We start from the raw sequence: 6,740 nt of genomic DNA, 5'->3' as shown, positions 1-6,740 counted from the left end.
CGTAGGCATTGGATAGGTGATGGATAATTATGTCGGATGCGATTTCTCATGTAATAGTTATATCATAGGGTTACACAGAACTAGCTCCAGTTCATCAATGTAATGTAGGCATGTATTCTGAATATAGTCATACGTGCTTATGGAAAAGAACTTGCATGACATCTTTTGTCCTACCCTCCCGTGGCAGCGGGGTCCTGATGGAATCTAAGGGATATTAAGGCCTCCTTTTAATAGAGTACCAGACCAAAGCATTAGCACTTAGTGAATACATGAACTCCTAAAACTACGGTCATCACCAAGAAGTATCCCGATTATTGTCACTTCGGGGTTGTCAGATCATAACAAATAATAGGTGACTATAGACTTGCAAGATAGGATCAAGAACTCACATATATTCATGAAAACATAATAGGTTCAGATCTGAAATCATGGCGCTCGGGCCCTAGTGACAAGCATTAAGCATAGCAAAGTCATAGCAACATCAATCTCAGAACATAGTGGATACTAGGGATCAAACCCTAACAAAACTAACTTGATTACATGGTAAATCTCATCCAACCCATCACCGTCCAGCAATCCTATGATGGAATTACTCATGCACGGCGGTGAGCATCATGAAATTGGTGGTGGAGGATGGTTGATGATGACGACGGTGATGGATTCCCCTCTCCGGAGCCCCAAACAGACTCCAGATCAGCCCTCCTGAGAGAGTTTAGGGCTTGGCGGCGGCTCCGTATAGTAAAACACAATGAATCTTTCTCTCTGATTTTTTCTCCCCGAACGTGAATATATGGAGTTGGAGTTGATGTCGGTGGAGCATGGGGGGCCCACGAGGCAGGGGGGCACGCCCTTGGGGGAGCGCCCCCACCCTCGTGGAGAGGGTGTGGGCCCCCCTGGCCTTGATTCTTTTGCCAGTACTTTTTATTAAATCCAAAAATAACTTCCATGGAGTTTCGGGTCATTCTGAGAACTTTTATTTCTGCACAAAAATAACACCATGGCAGTTCTGCTAAAAACAACATCAGTCCGGGTTAGTTCTATTCAAATCATGCAAGTTAGATTCCAAAACAAGGGCAAAAGTGTTTGGAAAAGTAGATACAACGGAGATGTATCACAATGCAAGACACCATATGCATGATATGAACAATATAACCCTGCCAAGTTAGAGCATGCACCTCGGGGGGGGGGGGATATGACTGGTCATCTGTCTCCAAATCCTCCTCTGAGGAGCTATCTGTAGCTAGCAAGAAATCTGCATCGACAGGTAGCACTGACTGCTCAGAAGACCTTGTTTTCACTCCATATTTTCCCATGACCGACTCAAATGGCTGATGCACACGAAGAGTAGATGAATGTATAAACATTGTTGACAAGTGGAATACATTATGAAAAAAATGGCATGATACAATTCACATATACGATGACTGGCTAAACATGATGGCATTGCATGATTCACGTATATGATGTCTGGCTAAAGAAGATGGCATTGCATAATTCCCATATACTCCCTCCGTTCCTAAATATTTGTCTTTTTAGAGATTTCAAATGGACTACCACATATGGATGTATATAGACATATTTTAGAGTGTAGATTCACTCATTTTGTTCCGTATGTAGTCACGTGTTGAAATCTCTAAAAAGACAAAAATTTAGGAATGGTGGGAGTATGATATAGAAACCAAACAAGTGGCATTCACACAAAGCAAATCTAAACTAAGCTGATGACATATAAGATGTATAATGTAAGCAATGCGAGGCGCCATATGCATGATATGACCAACATCAGCATGCCAGGTTAGAGCAAACACCTTAGGTGATAAACAGGCGTGGTCGGCTCCTTCTGAATCCCCATCTGAATAGTTATATTCCTCTGGAATACAATCTGGAAATGCGGGAGGGGGGGCACTTCGCCCACCATGGAGCAGCGTCCACATGACATTATATTCCCACGCATTAGTCTTCTCTTTTTCTCTACATGTTCAGTACGATTGTGTACAATATCTGACATGCATAATAAAAAATAGTTAGATTTTGTAAGGCCTAAGGGGTGCATGCAAAAATCAAGACTGATTGTAGCAAACGAGTGGATGGATCCAAAACTAATGATAGCAGGTAGATTATAGCTTCAGTTTAAAAAGATAGACAATGGATCATCTATTGTTTGTTGCCCACCCAACATGAACCACATAGAAGACCCCAGATGAACCAGATAGTAGACATATACTATTCGTTGTTGCCTCGATATGAGACCAATGGGCATTTGAAAACTCAAGTTTGAACGATAAAATAGCAGGTAATAATAAGGGATGTATAATGTAAGCAAACATGAAAGATTGCAACCTCTCTTTCGAAACTGTGCAGTCCTCGGGTTCATTTGCTTAGTCGATGATGGTAATGTAGTTGGCATGGCTGCCGGCAACAGGGGAGATGATCTGAGGCGGCGAAAGAAAGTCTGCAGGGGGGATCTCTGCTGTAGTGAACACTTCTGTTGATGGTGCACCTCAGATGGGGTGGATGATGGCATGGCAGGAGCAGGACATAACACACAGAGTTTTCTTTGTCGCCTATCTGAAAATGAAGTAAATCTGTAAGGGCTCCTTAGAATTGGAGGATTCTATAAATGAGGGACACAAAAAACACAGGAATAGGATAGGAATGCACGTGCAAAACAAAGCATTTGGAAACATAGGATTTTAGTCAACCTGGGTGTTTGGTTCACATGAATTGGAAGAACACAAGAATGGAGAAACATGGTCAAATTAAAGTCAAACCACATGAAAATGAAAAAAAATAAGAATCTTATTAGGCTAGTAATGCAATTAGTTCTGTTCTTCATGCATATTAATTTGAAAAGGATGTCCAAGTGAACATTAAAATTCCTACATTTTTTCTTCGAAAGAGACACCAAAGGAAAAAAATCCTCCAGTTTTGCTTTGCTCCACTCCTTCTAACCAAATGCATGAATAGTAGTACCATAGTAGTTCTATAGAAAAGGATCCCTGAGGGATCGACATGAATGCAGAGTAACAAAGTGATGCGACGAGTGTACAACCTCTTTGGCATAGCCTTGTGGACCTCATCATCATTGGGTTGGACGTGGAGGATGGTGATGCTGGTGTGACTGTCAGAGGTGGGGAATAAGATTTGAGGCCTCTGGAAACGGCGCCGAGGTTATTGCTCCACTATGATGGACAGTTCCGTCGTTGGAGCAGCTCCAGTGAGGTGTACGGCGGCGAGGCTGAACCAGGACAAGACAGACAACGTTAATCTGAAGTGGGACTTTCATATCGTCCACCAAAAAGTGCTAGATGTAAAACGCATCAGCCGTGCCATGGCCACTCCGACAGATGTAGGTAAATACTATTCACTCTATACTTAACTGAAGAAACTGAACTTTATAGTCGAAACTGAATTTTACTCTTGAAACTGATTGAATTGGTAGCAGAACATTGCAATAGATGGTTAGGGCGTTCGAGCACTAGTAGCAGAGAAGCAATGATCTAAATCAGCAGATGCTCGAGCAGGGAACGCACTAGCAGAGAGCAAGTCGTACAGTAGCACCACGAGCAAGTGCTAAAGCAGCAACTCCTGTAGCTGCCGGAGGTCGTGCAGCAGCAGCAGCAGCATGAGCGAGAGCAAGAGCAGAGTAGCGGCTCGAAGTATAGCAAGAGCGGAGAAACAGCGAGACCGACGGAAATAGCAGAGCAGAGCAACAACACGAACGAAAGCAAGAGCAGTGCAGCAGCGCGACCGACAGCAAGAACAGAGCCGTAGCGCGAGCGCGAGCCGGAGCAGCTGCAGCTAGTGCCGGTGTGGAAGTCGCCACCGAGGAAGCAACGACATGGGGGAGAGACGCCATGGATGATGTGGCCGGCGATGGCGCCGTCGATGGAGACCCACCATGGCTGCTCGGTATCGAGCACCGGCAGCCCCGTGAGATCAAATAAAAGATAAGATGCAGCGGTGAGTGTAGAACCTCCTTGGTGGCGCCGAGTTGGCCTCGGCTTCATCGGAGGAATTGGTGAGGGTGTTGCGGTTCCAGTGGGGCAGGTCAAGACGGCGCTGTGGGGATTGAGGTGGCGCGATAGACAAGGCGAACATCGGGGAAGCTCCCTAGAGGTGGAGGATGGGGTGGCTGATCCGGCGGGACGACGAGATCGACGATGGATCCTAATCCGGTGCAGCGGATGAGGGACGGCAAGCTGTTGTGGTGGACAACATAGTTGGGGAAGAGTCTCCGGCTGGGCGGTGGTCAGGAGGCCGAGGAGGAGCGTGGGGTTTCGCGGGTTTCGGCGGCCTTGGTGTATGAATGGGGGGGGACGAAGGGGAAGGGAGGGGGAGCCATGGCTTAGGGATGTGCTTGTCCGAAATGTAGGGTAAGTTACCAGCGTACCCCCACCAGTTTTGACACCGTGACGTGGAGCTTCATTTCCGGCTAAGGGGTAGAAGGGAGATTTTGCGTGTTTGGGCTGCAGGACCGATTTCGGATGAGGAGGGAGTTTTCGCGCGCGTCAAAATTTCGGGATAACAAGGCGAGGCACGGGTTGAAGAGGCGGGAGTTTCAAAGCAGGTGAGACAAAAGATACTCGAGGTTGAAAATTTGGGGATAACAAGGTGCGGATTCCTTGTTCGGTAGAACAAACTTAACCTGTAAAAAAACAATTCATACAAGACACAAGAGATTCATGTTCCCTTTTACTATATTTCTATTGATGCCATTGAAAAAACTACAAGAAAAATGGAAAAAAAATCGGGAGAACAAGATTACCCTGTACAGTACCAAATCAATTCGCACTTCCCTCAACAACAACAAAAAACAAATCAATTCCCACCAAAAGAAAGAGTAATGTCCCTTTTTATATGATTACAAATGCCAGGATCTCGAATTTCAATTTTTGAGTCCACGTTATGTTGATTTCGAATATATTGTTAGGTGACCATGCGTTTATAATTGATGTAGTCGTACATTTTGATCTTCCATCATATATGAACATTTTACTCCACCATGTGAACATATATATTGTCATCTACCATATGGACTAAATTTGACTCAATTTTCCTTATTTGAATATGATTGTTGTCAAGTTATACAATAATATAAATATTATCTTGATAACAAAAAACATGCACATAGCAGTAATCATATTTCACTATGAATTACATGTACCATACGATCTCCGATTCAAATATTTGTATCCATTTTATGTTGAATTCAAATCATAGTACATTATTGGTCTAGGTAGCGAGATGTTCGGGATAATCTAAACCTTGTTTTCATATGTATAATTTTTGGCTGAATTAGGACAAGTTTTGGTATAAGCTTCTTGCAAAACCGGAGATTCTCTCAACAAGCCTCATGGTTCCGAGAGGGAACGTGTCACCTTTGTGTGCGAAACGATATACTGCCTCCCCCCTGATTTTCTTTAAGAGGCAACATAGAACTATATGAGTGCCCTGTTAAATTTTGGAATTATTTCGGGTTCGTTTGGCCTTTTTATACATTAATTGAGTTTCTGAACTTTTAATGTGCATAATCCAAATTTGAACTGCAGACACATGCTCCGGTGCACGAAAGTTGGTTGAAAAATCACATTGAGAAACTTGGTTTTAAAATTCTTGTAAATCCAAAACACGTTTGAAAATCATGAAACTTGGCATGGTGTCATGTCATGGCACTACCATGTTGTGGTAAAAAAAATTGGCCGAATAGGAACATATTTTGGTATAAGCTTCTTGCAAACCGAAGCTTCTCTCAAGAAGTCTCGTGGTTCTGAGAGGGAATGTGCCACCTTTGAGTGCGAAACGATATACGCTGTCCCCCTTGAGTTTCTTTACAAAGGCAACATAGAACTACATGAGTGCCCTGTTAAATTTATGAATTATTCCAGATTCGTTTGGCCTTTTTTATACATTAATTGAGTTTCTGGTCATTTAATGTGCATAATTCAAATTTGAACTACAAGCACATGCTCCCGTGTACCAAAGTTGGTTGAAAATCACATCTGTGTCCTCGGGTCAATTTCAACGTCCCATGCAAGAAATGGGAATAAAATTCAAACATCTGGGCATCGTGGCTCGGCCGAGAACATTGAGAAACTTGGTTTTAAAATTCTTGTAAATCCAAAACACGCCTGAAAATCATGAAACTTGGCATGGTGTCATGTCATGGTAGTACCATGCTGTGGTAAAAAAATTGGCCGAATAGGAACAAATTTTGGTATAAGCTTCTTGCAAACCGGAGCTTCTCTCAAGAAGGCTCGTGGCTCTGAGAGGGAACGTGTCACCTTTGTGTGCATAATTCAAATTTGAAATACAAGCACATGCTCCAATGCACCAAAGTTGGTTGAAAAATCACACGTGTGTCCTCGGGTAAATTTCTAGGTTCCATGCAAGAAATGGGAATGAAATTCAAAATTCTGGGCGTCGTGGCTGGGCTGGAAACATTGAGAAACTTAGTTTTTTAATTCCTGTAAATCTAAAACATGCATGAAAATAAGAAACTTGGCTTGGTGCCATGACATGGCACCAACATGCTGTGGTAATTTTGCAGTCCGATTTGCGAAGGCGCACACATTAACAATCAACAAAGTCATTTTGGAATATCACGTTACAATCGGAAACACAAGTATTATTGAAACCGTGGGTGTTCTATTTACTACCATTTATGTGCCGCCACGCGTCCCCTTTTTTTATTAGCTAGGAGGCGTCATGCAGGGTAGCTATTTGAGTACAAGAGGCGT

Source organism: Triticum aestivum, chromosome 7B (assembly GCF_018294505.1).
Source record: "Triticum aestivum cultivar Chinese Spring chromosome 7B, IWGSC CS RefSeq v2.1, whole genome shotgun sequence".
Taxonomy (NCBI): Eukaryota; Viridiplantae; Streptophyta; class Magnoliopsida; order Poales; family Poaceae; genus Triticum; species Triticum aestivum.
This window is presented reverse-complemented; position numbering follows the sequence as displayed.